The sequence below is a fragment of the Ixodes scapularis genome, unplaced genomic scaffold (genome assembly GCF_016920785.2).
Source record: "Ixodes scapularis isolate PalLabHiFi unplaced genomic scaffold, ASM1692078v2 PGA_scaffold16__2_contigs__length_2301149, whole genome shotgun sequence".
In the NCBI taxonomy this organism is placed as follows: Eukaryota; Metazoa; Arthropoda; class Arachnida; order Ixodida; family Ixodidae; genus Ixodes; species Ixodes scapularis.
Window position 1 is genome coordinate 1,049,522 of NW_024609842.1, and position 20,248 is coordinate 1,069,769.

Below are 20,248 nucleotides of genomic sequence, written 5' to 3' on the forward strand. Positions count from 1 at the left end.
TTATTAGAGCTCACCTTTGCGCCCACGGTCCTGTTCCCCAGGGACTTAGTTAGACGCGCAACACACGTGCGCCTTGCTTCCCTCCATCCTACGAGGGAGGCGAGGGGGCGGCTTCGCACTGCGGCCACCGGGCAGCAGGACCGTAGGTGCAAAGATGCGCTCTGCTAAGAAACCGAAGTCTGGAAACGCGTCCAAATTGACCATTTTTTTAGAACACCATAAAAGGCTGGTCTTGTCTTATATCTTCACAAAGAAAATTGATTTAGTGTGTTTTGATGATGCTTAGCAAGTTTCTAGTTGGAACCATGGGTCTATTTTCACTGATTAAAAATTTCAGGAACATACTATACTTAGAGAGAGGCTGAAGCGGTTTTGTATTTGAGCAAACACTTTTAAATCTTCTTCATTTGACCTCCAGAATCTCAAATATCAAAATTATTTGCTAATTTAATTAATCGAGGCTGCATACAGTCATTTTTAAAGCGCTGTGAAAGCACTTCCCTAGAGAGCGAAGTCACAAGAGCAGTTTTCAAAATCTTTGTTCACGCATCGTCAGCGCCTTTCAAAGCTATGCACGCACATGCTATTTTTTTAAAAGGGCAGAAAAATGTGTCACGACTGGTGCCAATGCGGGAGAATATATCTAGAAAACTTGCGATTGGACCCGCGGCCCTTAAGCGACACACGCTTGGCGGCCGAAGGGTCTTCTTACGATGTCACTATTGGTAGGATGTTTTTTTGTGTTTTCTCACGTTTAGTTATATCTTTGTGGAAAACGAACGGGATATTCAGATTCGCGGGATAAAACTACGCTAGAATGAACCTCCATCTAGTTTTCTGAAAGAAGTCTGGCACATCTCTGTAATAAGCCGACTGATCATTACAAATTAGCCTTTTATACTATGCCGCCCTAGCCATATAACTCACGTGCACAGACTGCGTAAATATAGCTTTTACGGCTTTTTTTAAAAAAATCTGTAAAATATACAAAAAAAAACGCTCTGTAGAATGTCCCCCAATACGATTGTATGGTTCTTTTTCCGCTTGCATTGTTCAAGAAAGACTTGTGGATATCCAGCGTTTCATTGGAATGCTGGATGTCAGCGAGTCTCTACATCAGTGAGTGGTTTCAAACAAGCATGATGTTTGCACACCAGTAAGCTCTTATCCCAGGCTCACCAGGAGCACTAAGAGCAGAGGCAAAATGTCGTGACCTGGCAAATTTGGTTGCAGGTATTTATTTTTAGAAGAACTGCATGCAACAAAGCTTAACTTTGCTCGAAAGAAGATAATTAAAAATTCAATACTGAACAATGGTGTCCCTTGAGCTGTCAGACCAAACTCCCACTCTTGCCACTCAGGAGTTCCTAACTTGTGCGTAGAGATCAGCACAACCCAGATTTCTGCTGCAAGGGCACCTGCAATATAAAAGTTGAAAAAACATGAGATGAAATATGAGAAGTTTACAATTCTCTGTAATGTGCAAATACAGTACAGATCTTGAAGAGGAAGACGGGAGGGTATGCCCCTCCTTCCCCTCCCCTCCTCCTCTTCTGCTCCCTCCCATTTAGGGGGAAATTTCCCTGAATTTAGCGGGAAAACTTCCCCACTAAATTTAGCGCGGAAATTTATGTCACATGACCTCAACACAAATGCAGTTTTTCCCCTAAAAGTAGCGGGGAAAATGACGTCGCATGACCGTGTCACATCATCCATAAAAAGCTAGACTTAGCGGAAATATTAACGTCACATGACCACAACATTAATTCAATTTCCTGCCAAGTTTAGTTGGGCGGTTACGCCGACAGCGACGCCGCGAAACGCGGAAACGGGTGCTAAGAGCTGCGCTAAAAACTAAATGCACCAGGTGAATTAAAGTGAACATTAGAGATACTGTAAGAAAAAGAAGAGAATCTAAGATACCGTTCTCAGATCCTTCCTTTTGTCCGTTCTCAAATGTTTTGATTTCAAGAAATGTTTACCTCTTTATTCATACCCAGAGAGCCCCTCCCAGTTTCAGCATGAATGCAATAAATCAATGCAGACTAGACCTTGTAGACTATAACGCACATGAAAATGAATGTTTGCCACATAGCCATGCATGAGTCAGTGGCTCAGATCTCTAAATACATTTGTTTTGAGGAACATTCTTGAATAAAACTTCTGGGCTTCGAATGCTACAGTTTGTACTTTCATAAGGAACACTGTATGGCACTGATTTTTTTTTGTGACACATCAGAAACAGCACAGCACTGTCATCCTAGCATACCTAACAAGAATTTGTATTTTTTTTAGCATGGCATGTGCTATTCTAATGCCCGTAAAGCCTCCTTTAACAAAATTTCTTTTGTGGAGCTTTTTATTGGTCCTTATTTAGCTCTCACGACAGATTCGGTACCTTGAATTCTCACTCGGCATCAACAGTTTTATATATTAATGTAATAGCGAAAGACAAGATGTATGGACTTGAGTATGGCTCAACAAGCACAGATGTTGAGAAAAGTACTGAAGGAAACCCACTTTTGTTTTTCGAAACCATCTTGCCGTAGTAAACGTATGAAGTTCCCCTAGGTAGAGCTAGTCATTATGGATGATTGTGCCCATTGCGTACCATAAAAATTTAATTTGCGACCTACAGTATTTACAAACTCAATTAACTCTGAATAAGTGGACCACTACCATGACTGTCTGCCAACATCTACATAATAATTTCCATGAACCTATGTATTTCAAGAAAATATTTGGTGCGAGCTGCTTAAAACACAATAGCACTTTTTAACAAGTGCTGATTGTTGGGCAAGTTGGTACGGTACGTTATAAAACATGATTGCGCTTTGAAGACGGGCACATAGGAAGGACAGACACCACAGAGTGCTAACTTTCAACTGATTTAATTCAAGAACCTCAGCGTAGAAACACACTGCGTCACCGCACCACATCTCAACCAATCCGTGGCCCTGCCACGGACCGCAAGTACGCCAACTCCTTATCCGACAAGTCAATTGACGCCACACTGACACAACACGTGCCGGAACTATTTATAGCCTCAGCCTCCATAATCTCTCTAACAGTCATATCTTTGTGCCTAGCAAGAACAGTAGACGAAGCAAATAATGGTTTGCACTCGCAGTCATGATTTGTCGTGTCACTGTCATGACTGCGTGTGCAAACCATTATTTGCTTCGTCTACTGTTCTTGAGAGGCACAAAGATAGGACTGTTAGCGAGATTATGGAGGCTGACAATATAAATAGTTCCAGGACAAGTTGTGTCAGTGTGGCGTAAACTGACTTGGCGGATAAGGAGTTGGCGTTCTTGCGGTCCGTGGCAGGGCCACGGATTGGTTGAGATGTGGTGCGGTGACACAGTCCGTTTCTACGCTGAGGTTCTTGAATTAAATCAGTTGAAAGTTAGCGCTCTGTTGTGTCTGTTCTTCCTATGTCACCTTCTTCCAAGCGCAATCATGTTTTCTACTGCACTTTTTAACACTAATAGAAAGCCTGTAGTGGGCCACAACTTAAGCAGTTTTCACTTCATTGTGAAGAGCAATTACACATATGTGAACCATGAATATAGGCCTGCACTGAATTTTTTTCTTAAGCTGAACATGCTATGCTCTGTTTACTATATAAATCTTTGCAGAGCTCACAATGTGCAAGTTCCTGTTTTTTTTATATTTCACATGTCCCGACTGCTGGGTGTGGTAGGGACATAAGATTAATGACACCAACGAAACACAATGATTATTTTAAGAATTTGTTTGGGTATAGCACGAGCAAGGCGATCTGCGGGAAGTTATTTCTGTGACACCGTCGAACCTACATCCGGGGGCTTTAAGTTCACATGTTAATCATGTCTGCAGACTCCTTTTTGTAATTGGAACTCCATCCAACCGAAGATTTGAATATGTTTTTTTGCATTTTAGGCTTAGTAGTGCTTTTGCTGTTCTATTAATAGGTAAGAAAAATGCTTATTTCAAGTGGCATACCTAACAACTGGTGGCACGAGGACTCCCCTGTCGTGACGCTGATCGAAAGTCACAGGCAGGGAGATACTGCGATGCTCTTGTTGCTGGGAATACCTCCCCCATGGTCCTGGCCAGACCACAGAAAAATATTGAGTCCAAGCTTGTGGCCACTAGGATCTCCAGATCTTGAGGCACCCAAGTAGCTGAAAATCAAAACAAATCACAATCAAGTACTTGGCAGAGCTACATTAGAATGGCTAGCATATTCTTTCGTGATCAGCACATAGTTCCTCTTATTTTAGTCATAGTCACCCTCCAGGACAAGGCCACGTAGGCGCTAAAATGATGGTACCGAATTAAGGTGAATGATCAAATGCATTCATTTAACCCTGTTTCGCCCCAACCTGAGAGACTTCTGTCAAATATTCACATTCAACTGTAAAGACTACAAATAAAACTACTACTGCAATGCAGAGCCGTATAGTGGGAGAGTTTAGCCAGTGGGTGTGGCAACGAAGGTGCCGGAGAGGAGGAAAGGGAGGAGAACGCCGAAGGAGGGATAGAAAAGGCAGCAAAGAGGCAAAGAGGAGATGACCGCCATTTTGACTCAAAGCTGTCAGCACGGAGCACAGTTGAGGCTACGCGTCGTCTGCTACGGGCTTATTTATTTTTTTTTTTGCCTGAATAAAAGTGCGTTCAAACATGGAGGAACTTCTTTCTTTAGGTTTTTAAGCCACCGAGGAATAACACTATATCATTTTGTTGCCAGAGCCTGCCAAATAAAAGGAAAGAACCGAAATTTGAATATCGATCCCATGCCGGGCGAATGAATGAAAATGGCGGCCCTCCCCGCTCAGCTGGGAGCAGCCTAGAGTTCACGCGCATGCGCTCACGCCTCTTGCTCTGTGCCGCGGGCTGATCAGCTCACTCGGAAGGGAGACGTTACGGCAGCAAAATCATAGACTGCCAGACTCTCCCCATATATGGCTCTGCTGCAATGGAAAGATGTTCCTACCCTCGTGCTCAGCGAGTGTCAACTGTGGATACAACTCCAGTTCATACACTTGCTGAACATGAGGGTAGAGTGTACCAGAAGAGGGCAGGTGTCTGGATACAAAGAGTTTAGTTGGCACACCAAGAGGCTAACGAATAAGAATGGGTACTACTCTGAGCAAATTGCCAAAAAAGCGTGGATCTCGGCTTGACACTAACAGCGGCACACAGTATCTATTTTACTGACAAAGGGGTACTAAATCATTACTTTCAGCTACCTAACTAAACTAAATATTCTTCCCGCCTTGCTTTTTAGGAAAATCTCTACATTTACAAGAACTACTAAGACAACGGCTAAAAAAAAGCAATGGCAAAACCAGCAATCCAATTCGCCTGCAGAATGAGCAAGCAGTTTAAAAAACAGAGTATGTCCTATGTATAATTTTTTTTTATGCTGCAAAGCAAGCGCTGGAAGGAGGTTTCACGACATTAACGAAATTTCTTGCAATCAGTTGAGAACAAATTAGAGCAGTGAACTTGTCCTTGCTTCTGGAATAACGTTTTAGTGTTGCCCGTAGAAAGTGGCATAAATTTGTAAATAAAAACAAAAAAGACTAACCTTCATAAAAAAATCTAACTTTGGCAAAGAAAAGTTACCTTGAACAAAATATGTACAATACAGTTGTACAGCGTCCATTTGTGTGCTTAACCAATTTTGAGGCAAATCGGCGACAATGAAAAGAAGACGTTTAAGTACAATTAAGGGAAAGACAGAAAGGATGCATACAAAAAAAAAACTTTAGAACGACCACGGGCAGGAAACTCTGGTGAGGCTCTCGGAGCAACTCCCTTATATGGGCCTGCGCAGACCACAGAACAAGATCGGTCAGAGCAAGCAGCCATAAGGTGCTTCATACCATGAAGTTACAGAAGCGGGTGCAATTAGAAGCAAAGTGCATTTCATTTCTCTGAAAAACGAAGAGTTTAGTAGCTAGTATGCATTCATAAGGTGATACACCCTATGGAAAACCCAAATATGAACATCGAATTATGGATATTGGTAAACAATATATTTTTATTGTATTGCAATACAATATAGACAGTGTATTGGAAAACATTACATTTATTGTATTGTATTACAATAAGGATTTGTTCTGAGATTCCAATATCCATAATACGCTGAAAATATTGGAATCCAATACCACATAAGCCCTTATTGGATCCCCATGTGTGGTATGGGGATCCAATAAGGGTTTACGATTCCAATATAGTCAGCGTATTATGGATATTGGAATCCAATATATTATATCGGCTACCAATAAAACTATATACGAGTTGGAATATCACGTTCAGCGCAACATTTCTCTGCAACGCAGTCTCTTCTTGTGTGTATTTCTGAGTGATAAATTAAAAAAAATGTTGCTGTTGTCAAATTGTGAATAAAGAAGCAAAACACTGGACTTATCCATACCAAATATATTTAACATATTACTGATCTGGAGGATCCGGCATTTACTGCAAAAGAAAGCTAATTGTTTAGGACTCTCATTCAAAAACTTGATGTTAGAAAACAGAATGTGAAATCCTCACCTTAATGAAAACAGCACCTGCTAGCTGTAGCCATATAAAAACTGCAAAATAAAAACTTGTAATTAGTTTGCGACAAGTACCAAGATTCAAAATTATGTCTGCGTTTGATTGTGGAAAAATAAGCTTGAACGCCACCGCCACAGGTCATTCTGAGCTCGGTCAATTAAATATACGTATCCGCTCGTCTGGCTTTACCATTCCTGCTTCGCACCTAACTAGAGTATCTGGAATGCTCACCTTTGAGGAAAAACGAACTGGTGCTTGCTTGCTTGTAGGCTGTGGAAACTGGAAGACAGATTTGCGGTTAGTTGCGTCCAAGTAGCAGTTACTTTGAGTAGCCACGTAAAGTACACTAAGTCTGAAAGATTCAAAATTACATGCGCGGGACATAGATATCCTCTTGCGACGTAACTGGGCACGTGTCAATGTCGCCCGCTTGTATTACAGAAAAATAAGCTTCAATGCAAGAGCTCCCAGTCCTTCTGAGCTCCGTCAATTAAAAATGCTGTACCGGTCGTATGGCTTCAGTATTCCTGCTTCGGGAATCTGGAATTCTCACCTTTGAAGAAAAGCAAACTGGGACCTGCTGGCTCTTAGCTGTGGAAACTGCCAGAAAGATTTGCGATTAGCTGCGTCTAAGTATCAATTTCTATGACCAGCCACCTACAACACACTAAGCCGGATAAATTCAAAATTACATGTGCTTGACATAATATGCCTCTTGTGACAAAACTGGGCACACGTTTTGTCGCCTACAGCAACACTGAAGCCAGACAGACAAGCGGTACGGCACCTTTAATTGACGGAGCTCAGAACGAGTAGGGACGGTTTCACTGAAGCTTGTTTTGCTGCAATACACACGTGTATTGCAGCAAAACAAGCTTCAGTGAAAGTGTCCCCAGTCGTTCTGTCAATTAAATATGCCGTACCGCTTGTCTGGCTTCAGTATTGCTGCTTCAGAGCAATCTAGAAAATCTAGAATCCTCACCTTTGAACGAGAATGAACTGGCGCCGGCTGGCTTGTGGGCCCTGGAAACTGCAAGAGAGATTTGCGATTAGTTACGTCCAAATAACAATTCTTTTGAGTCGCCAGCTATAGCACACTCAAAATTACATGCACGGGGCACAGATGCCTCATGCGACGGAACTCCCTTCGTCCTTGTTTTCTGTTAACTCTGCTCACCTTCACCACTCGCCTCCAATTTCTGCGCGACTTCTTTAATCTCAATTCCCTGGTTCCCAAAGGCCATGCCATGGCTTGCGCCAGTCACGGATCTGTCGGCTCTGCGACTGGCCCTATTGTGGCAAAGACGACACAGCACCTGGCGCTTGATGTCCTCTTTCAATATTTTGAGCACGGCTCAAAACAGGTGGATAGGTGTCTGGTATGCCCTTTGCTTATTTGCGGATCGTTCCGAATCAGAGGGTAGGCGCTTCTGCGACCTGGGCGCATGCTCGGTATTTTACAATAGTTGAAACCGAACTCTGCAGGAATCTTGAAACATAACAAACATAATGTGCACGCCAAAAGGCATAGCAAATGAAACACCCACCATCTATATATTTTCCTTTCTTGTCCGCAAGAAGCTGTCGTATATGTAGCCTCCCTTGCTTAAGCCGTTCCTCCCTAGTGTCCCGGTTGGGTCTCGTCCTGATGAATCGTCGGTGGAGACCTGAGGAGCGGTCAACATCAGATTAGACCTTTTTGAGACAGAAGCATATACTTGCTGAGAGGACGTACACCCAAACGAATCTCAGGCATGACATTTATAGTGCGTTTTAAATTGAGACGCATGATGTAAAATGAGACGTCAATACTGACGCACCCCTTTTGCGAACCCAAAATTTTGAAGGCCTTGTCCCCCTCGCTAGGGGGACAAGGCCTTCAAAATTTTGGATGAAATTTTTACCTTAATATCCCGACTCAATGCCCATCCCTGAATATTCGACCACCACACTTTTAGAAAAAAAAATATTTTTTTTAGAAAACACAGATTCATCTACCAGCCCTACAAACGCCTGAACCAAGCATACTCGTACCGTGGCTTGTTTGCTCCGTGCCGCCCCCGAGTTAATTCGGGCTGACAATGTTTTTTTTTTTTTCAAATGGAACCCACATTCTTAGTTTTGGTTTGTCTTGTAGAAGCAGGTGGATACTTTTATAAAGCTTCCTTCCTATGCGCTTCCGAGTCAACATTTTTGCAATGGCCAACCCCCGGGCTTTGATTTTGCGCTCCTTGATGAATGCTGAAACTCATATAGGCGGGCAATAGCTCGCCTTGAAAACACTTGCTTTTGGTGGCCGAGAACAAACTCGCGTTCCTGATTGGCAGCCACTTGCTGCCAAGAATTGCTGCACATATTATAAAGATTAGTCTAACACAGATGCTTTGGCCGGACAGAGACACAAAAGCCTGAAACAAGACCACTATACAGACAGGAAATATAGTGTCTGTGAGGAATGAAACAAACAACTCAGATAGGCATCAATCACTCACCTTGAAAACACTTGCCATGTGCGGCAAAAAACAAACTTCTGGCCTTGATTGGCTGGTTCTTGCCACAAAGACCTGCATGTATAAAAAAGAACCCGGTCTTAATTAAAATTGGGTGCTTTTGCAGAAGAGAGACAACAAAATACTAATGCAAGACCACTACACATAGGAAATGGCATCCAAAAGGAATGAAACACAAAACTGATATAGGTGGGCAATAGCTCACCTTGAAAATACTTGCTCTTAGAGGCCAAGAACAAACACGTGTTCCTGATTAGCAGCCATTTGCTGCAAAGTATACCTGCAGATATGCTAAAGAACCGAGTCTTAGTCTAACACAGATGCTTTGACCGGACAGAGACACAAAAGCCTGAAACAAGACCACTATACAGACAGGAAATAGAGTGTCTGTGAGGAATTAAACGCACAACTCAGATAGGCGTCAATCACTCACCTTGAAAACACTTGCCATGCGCGGCAAAGAGCAAACTTCTGGCCTTGATTGGCTGGTGCTTGCCACCAAGACCTGCATATATAAGAAAGAATCCGGTCTTAGTCAAACTTGGGTGTTTTTGCAGAAGAGAGACAACAAAATACTAATGCAAGACCACTACACATAGGTTATGACATTCAAGAGGAATGAAATACAAAACTCATATAGGCGGGCAATAGCTCACCTTGAAAATACTTGCTCTCGGTGGCCGAAAACCAACTCGTGTTCCTGATTGGAAGCCATTTGCTGCGAAGAATACCTGTAGATATCCTAATGAACCCAGTCTTAGTGTAACACAGATGCTTTGGCCGGACAGAATACAAAAGTCTGATACAAACCACAAAAAGCAGGAAATAGTGTCTGCGAGAGATGAAAAAAGACCCAAGTGGAGAGGCTCGTTCTGTTTCACGTTAGTCAAATAGTGTAGCTCATTTTGCTAAAACGATGCATATTTGCTAAAAAAAGTATCTATATTTTGCCCCATTTAGCAGAGTTTACTGCCAAGGGTACCTTCACACCAGTATAAGTCAGAATTAGTCAGTTTTTTTTTTCTTCTTCTTATGAGCGACAACAGAATCCTAAACAGGTGATGAAACAAAATATGAAACCCAGCAAGACAGGCTAGTTTGCCTTGATGCAAGCACAGTGCCTCGGCCAACCAAATGAGGTTCTATTCTTTATCACTTGTCATATTTGGTGGGAATAGTAAAGCAAATGAAAATAAGGCAACCTCTCTTGCAGCCGACAGCTGCAAACAAAATTCATATACCTCGATGAACGACCTGGAAATAAAATTCCCTATTGAAAATTCCATCAAGCTACGTAACTTGGGACACTGACTGCCAGTCAGCAGCCTTGGTGGAACGTGATGGACCATCAGACGCCATCTGATGGTCCATCAGATGACGTCTGACTGCCACTGCGAAGGGAATTTCATCAACAAGGGCAACATTTATATAAGAGTAAAGCTATACGCACTCATAAATATCGCCAAATGCGTCGATAAAACAAAAAGTTCGAGAAAAAAAAAAAAGCAGCACCACTGCGCATCGAACCCGCGACCACATGCGTACAAATCTGACACCTTAACCGCTATGCTACGCCACTTTTTTTTTCTTAATTGCCGGGAAAAAGAACACACTCATAGGCACACTAGAACATACACGAGGAACAAATGGCCCGCCTTGCCATGGCAAGCGTCCTGGGGTTTAAATTTTTCGCATGGTTACGAGTACTTCAATTTGCGGAAGCCACTCGGGACCACTTTCACGAGCCTTGACGAGTTCGAGAAAAGAAATAATGCTCTCACGGAAGTACTCCTGTGCTTCTCGTGCGTCACTGTCAGCGTGGCGCACGGCCATCCGCGACCTCCAAATTCCGTGCAGACACAGTAGCATCACAAGATCAAACGGGACGCCATCATCGTTCTCCACATATAGATACCTGATCCCGTGGGGCTCGAGCGGTAACTCTTTCTTCAATGTGCGCTGGAGGACGTCCCACAAAAAGACGCCATCCCAGCACTCTAGGAAGACATGTTCAATGGTCTCCGGTTTCTTACAAAGAAAACAGTGAGAGCCCCACGGGACTAAGAGGCCCTTATCCTCCATCCACGTCTTCACCGGTAGAGTACCGGAGTGCAATTTAAAGAAAAACGTTTTAACACCGGGTGGCACTAGCATTCTTTTCACCCTTTTTAAAACGTCCTGACCCGGGCCAGCGGAGTACAGAGCTCTGTACATAGGAACAGGAAAAACAATGTCGCAAACATCTTTGTAGAATCTTTTGCGTGTCACTTCACTCAGATATTCGTGAGAAAAACGAGTTAATAAAAAACGACATGACATCACCACTTCCTTAAAGTACCCATGAATACCCCCAGGCAAGTAGGACGAAGAAATCACAAACTGGGGCAAAACCCGGCCCAGCCTTACTTGAAAAACAGTGCGTAAAAAAGGATCGCCAGCATCTCGCAAAAAAAGAAAACGGTTTACTACTTGACGCAAAAAAAGGTGCGACAAGCTGAGTCCGCCCTCGCCGACGCGCCGGAAAAGGTTCATTCTGCTCGTTTTCTCCCACGACGAGCCCCAAATAAAACTGCAAAAACACGGTGAAGTTTCTGCACGTTCACTCTAGAACAATGCAGCACTTGCATTAAGTACCACAGCTTGCTTACAAGAAACAAATTGCAAACTGTGGAGCGCGCGAAAATAGAAAACCCCAGCCCCTCCATTTCTCGGCTTTGTCGCGGAGTTTACCAACTTGACTACGCCAGTAAGGCTCGCTATCGCGGTAATATTCGAGAGGTACACCCAAATACTTAGTAGGGGTGGATACCCACCTTATATTCGCAAACATGCTTGGTGTTATACCCCAGTCCCCATGCCAGAAACCAAGACATTTGTTCCAGTTAACGGCACTTCCACTAACACCACAAAAGCGCTTAACAGTGTCCACTGCTTCGACGACGCTTTCTAGATTGGCACAGAACATAGCAATATCGTCCGCATAAGCCAATACACGGACTTCGGATGAATGTAGTCTAAAGCCACTTATTTTACTATTTTTTATGATACTTAAACAAAATGATTCTATGTAAATGCAGAAAAGCAATGGTGATAACGGGCATCCTTGGCGGACAGATCGCTGTACATGAACACGCTTCCCTACCGACTTATTTACTATTAGCCTAGTAGTACAACCACTGTACGCCATGCGCACACCCTCCCGTATAACTGATCCGACGTTGATATGATCCAAAACAGATAAAAGTAGATCATGTGGAACCCGATCGAAAGCTTTGTCCAAATCTACTTGCAACATGGCTACGCAACTCTGCATGGCATCGCAACACTCCAAGACGCTCCGCGCTTTATGAATATTAGTAAAAATAGTTCTTCCCTTTATTCCGCAGGTTCGATGAGAACCAACAATTTTAGTTATGACGCTTTGCAGCCTGCTGGCCAAGATCTTCATCAGTATTTTGTAATCAACATTAGTTAGACTTATGGGCCGATAGGATGCAACATGCCGAAGTTTAACTGCGTCTTGCGTTTTAGGAATGAGGACGGTATGAGACGTTAAGAAGGAAGGCGGAAGAATGTTTAGGTCGAAAGCTTCGTTGAAGACATTTGCTAAAAAAGGAGACAATATATTCTTGAAAGCTTTATAAAACCCTGCACTTAGTCCGTCCGGCCCCGGGGACTTCCCGGGGTTCAAAGCTTCTATTGCCGTCTTAACGTCCTCGCACGTGATGGGACCTTTTAAAGCTGATTTTGTTGTATCGTCTAAACGCGGCATGCGAAACAAAAATTCACTTTTAAACCCCTCAACATTAACAGGATTGTAAGAAAATAACGTGCTGTAATAATTGAAAAAAGCCCTCTCGATTTCCACACTGTCGCTTGTGACTGTCCCGTCCTTTTCAATTTCTGCAATTTCATTATGACGTGCATGCTTTTTTTCCATACCCAGGGCTCGCTTAGTAGGCGCTTCACCCGCTATCAGTCTGACGGCTCTAGCTCGTATCAAGGCACCGCAATAACGTTCCCTATCTAGCAACTCGAGTTTTTCTTTCAAAGATAAAATATCGTCCTTGAACGCACCCGGCAATCTGCATTCCTCTTCCACCATCGCCTGCAAGTTTGAGCGCATTAACTTCTCATTTTTCTTTTCTTCATACTTAATTCCACTAGCTCTTTCCAGGGCAGTCATCTTGATGGCTTGCTTAAATACTTCCCATTTATGACCATACGAAACTGATTTGTCTTCATTTTTCATTTGTTCTACCGCAGCTTGAACTCGATCCATAAAGTTTTCATCTTTCAGAAGCTTTGTGTTTAATTTCCATAGTTCCCAAATGAACACTTTTTTCGATTCATTTTTACTGCGAATAGAAAACTCAACTAGGCAGTGGTCGCTGAATGATACACGACATACCCGATAATCGCGACAAAGGGGTATTAAATCTAACGACAGATACGCTCGGTCTAAACGGGCGTGACTGACCCCTTGAAAGTGGGTAAAATTTACGACTCGCCCGTTGCGTAAACAGTCGCAAACATCCTCTACGCCGAATTCAATAATTAAATTATTTAAACATACTGTACTTGAATCAACATAAGGTGTAGGGCTTGTTTTGTCGCTAGCCGAGCATACGCAATTAAAATCGCCAAGTAAAATAACTAGTCGCTGGCAGTTACAATAGTATCGAACGCCCTCGAAAAAAGTGAAAGCCGTTTAAAACTCCCTGTAACACCGAATTAGAGCGCAGCTCTTGAGGAGGAGGGAAGGGTACTGGGGGGTGAAGTGACCTGGGGGGGTCACGTGACCTTGGGAAGTCACGTGACCATGCCGATGATGTCATCACTGACGTCACTGATGACGTCATCAGTGACGATGACGATGCGGACTCCGATGACGTCATCAGCGATGATGACGATGACGATGCGGATGTCGGTGACGTCATCAGTGACGTCACTGATGACGTCATCTGTGATGATGACGATGACGATGCGGATGCCGGTGACGTCACTGATGACGTCATTGGTGATAATGACGATGACGATGCGGATGCCGGTGACGTCATCAGTGACGTCACTGATGACGTCATCAGTGATGATGACGATGACGATGCGGATGCCGGTGAGGTTATCAGTGACATCACTGATGACGTCATCAGTGATGATGACGATGACGATGCGGATGCCGGTGACGTCATCAGTGACGATGACGTCACCCTGGGGGTGGTCACGTGACCTGGGGGTGTCACGTGACTTCGGGGGGTCACGTGACCACGGGGGTTCACGTGACCTCGGGGGGTCACGTGACTTCAGGGGGGTCACGTGACCTTGGGGGTCACGTGACCTTGGGATGACCTTGGGGGCCACGTGACCTTCGGATGACCTTGGTTACGCCGACGGCGACGCCTACGCCGCTCAAGCCGGGAACGGGCCCCTAAGAGCTGCGCTCTAAAAAGAGAAGAAAAAGTGAAATCCACTTACAACTCCCTGTAACGCCGAATTAGAGTGCAGCTCTTGAGGAGGAGGAGGGAAGGGCGCTGGGGGGGGGGTTAGACTAACCAGGGGGGGGGTCACGTGACCTTGGGGGTCACGTGACCCCCAATGCCGATGATGTCATCACTGACATCACTGATGATGTCATCAGTGACGATGACGATGCGGCTACCGATGACGTCATTAGTGACGTTACTGATGACTTCACCAGTGATGATGACGATGACGATGCGAATGCCGGTGACGTCATCAGTGATGATGACGTCATCAATGATGATGACGTCATCAGTGACGATGACGATGTGGATGCCGGTGACGTCATCAGTGATGATGACGATGACGATGTGGATACCGGTGACGTCATCAGTGATGATGACGTCATCAGTGATGATGACGATGACGATGCGGATGCCGGTGACGTCATCAGTGATGATGACGATGACGATGTGGATGCCGGTGACGTCATCAGTGATGATGACGATGACGATGTGGATGCCGGTGACGTCATCAGTGATGATGACGATGACGATGTGGATGCCGGTGACGTTACCGACATCCGCATCGTCATCGTCATCATCACTGATGATGTCATCAGTGACGTCACTGATGTCGTCACCGGCATCCGCATCGTCATCGTCATCATCACTGATGACGTCGTCAGCGACGTCACTGATGACGTCATCATCACTGATGACGTCACCGGCATCCACATCGTCATCGTCATCATCACTGATGACGTCACCGGCATCCACATCGTCATCGTCATCATCACAGATGACGTCACCGGCACCCGCATCGTCATCGTCATCATCACTGATGATGACGTCATCGGTGATGATGACGATGACGATGTGGATGCCGGTGACGTCATCAGTGTCGATGACGTCATCGGGGGGTCACGCGACATCGGCGGGGGTCACGTGACCTCGGGGGGTCACGTGACCTCGAGAAGGGGGTCACGTGACCTCAGGGGAGTCACGTGACCTCAGGGGAGTCACGTGACCTCGAGGAGGGGTCACGTGACCTCAGGGGAGTCACGTGACTTCGGGGGGTCACGTGACCTCGGGGGGGTCACGTGCCCCCCACGAAGTCACGTGACCCCGGTGGGGGCTCGCGCGGTGCATTATGGGACATTTCCCATGATGCACCGCGCGGTTACGCCGACGCCGACGCCGACGCCGACGCCGACGGCGACGCCGACGCCGCTCAAGCCGGAAACGGGCCCCTAAGAGCTGCGCTCTAAAATGCCCTCCTCTCCTCAACTCGGGTAGGCGCGTACAAACAGATTACCCGCCATTCAAGGGAAGAAAAGAAAAATCACACACCACGAGACGTCCCGAGACATAAGTGGTGACGGACTGTACAACTGCCCCTATGCTCTGGCGTACCAACAGGACACACCCCGCCGAAGTCCCTACGGCGTGGCTCACGCAAACGTCGTAACGGGTAGTGAACGGCCGCACCATGCGCTCGGTCTGGTCCTCCCCATCGACCTTGGTCTCCTGAAGCGCGACAATGTCGAGGTCGTGCTCAACTACAAGGCGGTATAATTGCCGTTGCTTCCTACGGTCCGCGAGCCCTCGTACATTGAGAGTCGCTAGTCGGACAGGCTTTTCGATAGAAACCATGGGTTAAAAGACCCAGACCAAGCGCACGGTGCTTACCTTCGCAGGTCGACATCGCACGGGGCCGCCCTCCGTCACACCAGTTCACGGTGTCAGCTTGTCACGGCTCCTCGACGCCGAAGATCGAGGCTTGCCATCCACGCACGTCCAGCCCGCCACCATCTTCCATTTTTTCTCATGCTGGTGTTGCCGATGTTCCTGGGAGACGGTCGAGTCATCTTCGAGTGGGCGCTTGGCGGAGCCCGCTTCGTCGTCCATATTTTCTTCGGCGTCATGAGCTGTGGCCGCGCCTTCCTCGTTGTTGACCGTTGTTATGGCCGCCTTGGGTTCAACCAGCTCAACTACCTGTTGGGAGGCAGGAGCCGCTGCTGACGGCTGCTGCGGCGACGGGGCGTTCACCTCTGCTGAGACGGTCCTAGTTGCGTCGTTCCCCTCCTTCGGTTGCTCGGGCAGGGCTCCCGCGGGTGCAGCCGCTTTCTCAGCCTCCTCTTCATCCATCAGCTCGTCGTTGTTGACGTCGCTTGCCCCTCGGCCGGCGGCACTGGCGTAGGAGCGAACGCAGTCGTCCCGCTCGTGCCCGAAGGCGTGGCACTTGGCACACCTGGGGGCCCGGCAGTCCCGACGGATGTGGCCCGTCATGCGGCACCGGAGGCAGATGGGGGCACGCCCCGGCACGACCACAAGTACCGTGCCACCGCCGAGCCGCAGTTGGTGTGGCAGGCGGTCAAGGGCGACGCCCTCCCGGAGAACTAGACGCACAATCCTGGTGGTAGACTCGACGCCGTCGAAACCGGGTACCCTCCACCGCTCGTGCGCCACCTCTTTGACGACCCCGTACTCGGAGAACGCCCGATGGATGGTGTCATTCGTGACGCCGAAAGCCACCCAATGGAGCTTGATCCGTACCTCTTGCCGGAAGGGGTCCACGACGACAGACGTGCGGCCCTTGACTGTGAGCCGCCCCATCTCCAGCAGCTTCTGCTTCGCCGCGTCGGTCCGAAGATCAAGCAGCCAGACGTGGGACATTTGAAACGCCCCAAGCCTGACTACGTACCCTAGTACGCCTGCTTCACCGAGTGGCTGACGAAAATCTTCAATCCTCTACGGTCGACAGGCGATATCGCCATGCAACACGACGGCTCGCTTCATGGCTTCCCCTGAAGGCAGCTGGGGCAGTATCATCCTGTATTCGTTGGAATCGAAAACAGCCGAGTCACCACGGCCGGCAAGGGCCGTTATCGCCGCTCCGGAGGAGCTCATTGATTCACGTCCTTTCGCCGCGGCGGCCGGAAGTGGAATCCGCTATGCTACGCCACCGCTACAGAAACTCGATTTGACTATTCGTTTTATACGAAATGCTTTGGCTGCAAATGCAGTTAAGCCGTCAGCATGTTATGCAAAGCAGTCGTACATCACTCGCCGTACTTCAGTTCTACTCACCTGCCATGTAGAGTACTTTCGCGTCGTAAAACGATCCTTTTGTTCGCGCATCACCGGCCCAGTAGACCTGGTACACCCTGTCGTCTTCAACTACACCGCTAAAGTCCCTTACATCGCCGGAACTCACAACAGGCCGGGTCTTGTCGAGTAGAAATTCTACTAAAACATAAGACATTGAAGAGCCCGGGCAGGATCGACAGGTTGGAGCGAGCGGGCTAACAAAACGAGTCGAGAGCGATCGTTCATGAAAGCTCGGCGAAGCGAAGTGCGAAGTGTCGTGTTCGGCGCTTCGGCGGGCTTCTGATCAAGGCTGTCGGTCGGTTGCGTGTCATATCTCTAACGTCAGCGGTTTTATGGGCTCACGTCCCAAAATCGTTTTCTCGTGCATAGATTACTTTTCGTATTCATAGATTTGACGAAATAGTGGTATCCGAACGAACTTCACGTCCTTTGATCGTACGTCTGTCTGCACGTCAAAGCTTTCTGACGTACAGTCAGAGACAATCGATGTACAGTCAGAATCACCACCAAGACATCCTGATGGCATTTCGCGGCGGCCGACTGCCACCAGAAAACCATCAGAAAGCCGACAAGCGGAGTCTGACTGGAGTTTGACTGTCGGTCAGAGTAACTTGTTGGCCAATCAGACATGCTTGACGTACAGTCAGGCACAGTCAGCGGTCCACTAGAAAACATTGACTGCCAAACAGGGTTACATTGATGGATTTTTCCTTCGGGTTGGGTGGTGGCCAAGTGGTTTAAGGTGTCAAATTGCAAACTTACAGACTGTAGTTTTGGTTTAAGTCCTCCTGGTGTATATTTTTATCCTTTAAACTATATTTACATTGTTTTTTTGTATTTTTGAGGCACAAGTACTTAATTTATACGCTAATTCACCTTTAGAAGCGTTTTAATTACACTCCATGTTTTTCTAGTGCTCGTCATTGATTCTTGGTGAAAGCGGTCTTAAATTTTTCTTTTCTTGCTGTCGCTGCTGCTTGCTTTCTCACCTTTAGAATGCTGACAACTCGACACAAAAGTAATGAAAAATGTGTTTAAAATGTCATGAAGATCAGCATCTCCAAGCTGTACCCCCGCTTCATGCCCCGACCATGGCACCATACCATAGCTGAGTGCATTGACAAATGGTCCCCGGTTTGTCACGCGACCGTATATGGGCTTACGGTGTGGCGCGGCTCATGCAGCACCTATGCTTCGCGATGGTGCCAGTGAGCGAGGTGTGACACACTAGGGCTGTGCAAGCCACAGCTTTACAGCCTGCAAAGCCTGGGAAGATCCCTCTCCCTTTGCAGAGCTGAAATTAGCTCACCGAGAAGCTATTGCAATCACTAGAAAGCCACAGAGTGTGAATAAAAGCACTTCTGAAAATGAATTAGTGTGTAAATTATGCATCTATATGTTAAAACGTAAAAAAAGTATATATGTATATATATCTATATCTATTTCAATACTAAAAAAGGCAAAAAAGAAAAAAAAATGTTTCCACTTGGGCTTGCACCCAGAGCTCCACGGCCCTTGAATTCAGTTCCCTAAAGCCCGCTTCAGACGGAACAATTTCGCCAAGCAACTTCATGTCGCAACCCCAGCAACACGGGCCGCCCGCGTTCACATGCAGCAACCGAATTGCTACGACTTGCCATCATCATCATGAAATTTTATATTTCTTACAGTATTTAGACGCACAGTTGTATCCTAAAAACATGTTTTTATACCTTTAAATTGCGCTGAGAATACTAACTCATCTTTGTGAAACAGTTTATTTTCAAAAATGATCCATTTCAAACCAGAACTAAGTCCTCAGTTCTCATCATCACGACCACAGGGGCGTCACGTGAAAATATTGCATTCCTGATAGGCTGCTGCCGCTTCAAACATCTCCGAGTAGTCAGAGTTGCTCGTCTGTTTCGAGCCGGACCTGATCTCAGCAATTCGTGTCGATCTAGGGAAAACTAGGGAACACCCCGCCAGCAGCCCCAAAATTGCTGGAAAGGTTGCCCCTTCTGAAGCGATCCTATACTCTGTTTCATACATAGAGTGCAACGCAGTCAAAGCTAGCGCACCGGTTTGCATTGCTGACCGTGCCTATGTTCGCCCCATAAGATAGTGCGTCCCCTGCAAAAAAATTTTTAAAAAGTCGGAAAATGTGCCTCTTCGGGGCTAGTAAGTGATAGTGGCGTTATGATTTCAACGGAGCACAAATGTTTTTTTAAGAAAAAGGAAAAGATAATGTAAACCACCTTAAATTGTTTTCGTGTTCATCCGTGTGGCAGCCGCTGTGGGTTTTCGGCTTGTGTGGCACTGGCTGGTTTTGAGAAGATGGCGTCTTACGCAGCAAGCTCAAGTACCTCTCCTGCTCGGATGTTTTTGAAGATTCGTTGTGCGAAAATCTTGAAAGAGTGCAAGCAGATGATCGCCAATGTGTACGGGAGTATAAGAACACATTCCCCGGAGAATTCGGTCGTGAAGTCCTGGAGACGGCCAGTAACGACACTGGAGTGTGCCCTGTACTGTCCCGAAATGCAAGGCGCAGTACCTATCTGGCAAGGTGGCGTCCCCGAAGCAAAGACCTCGCAACGTGAAAGTTTCGAGCACGGGGACCGTCAAGCATGA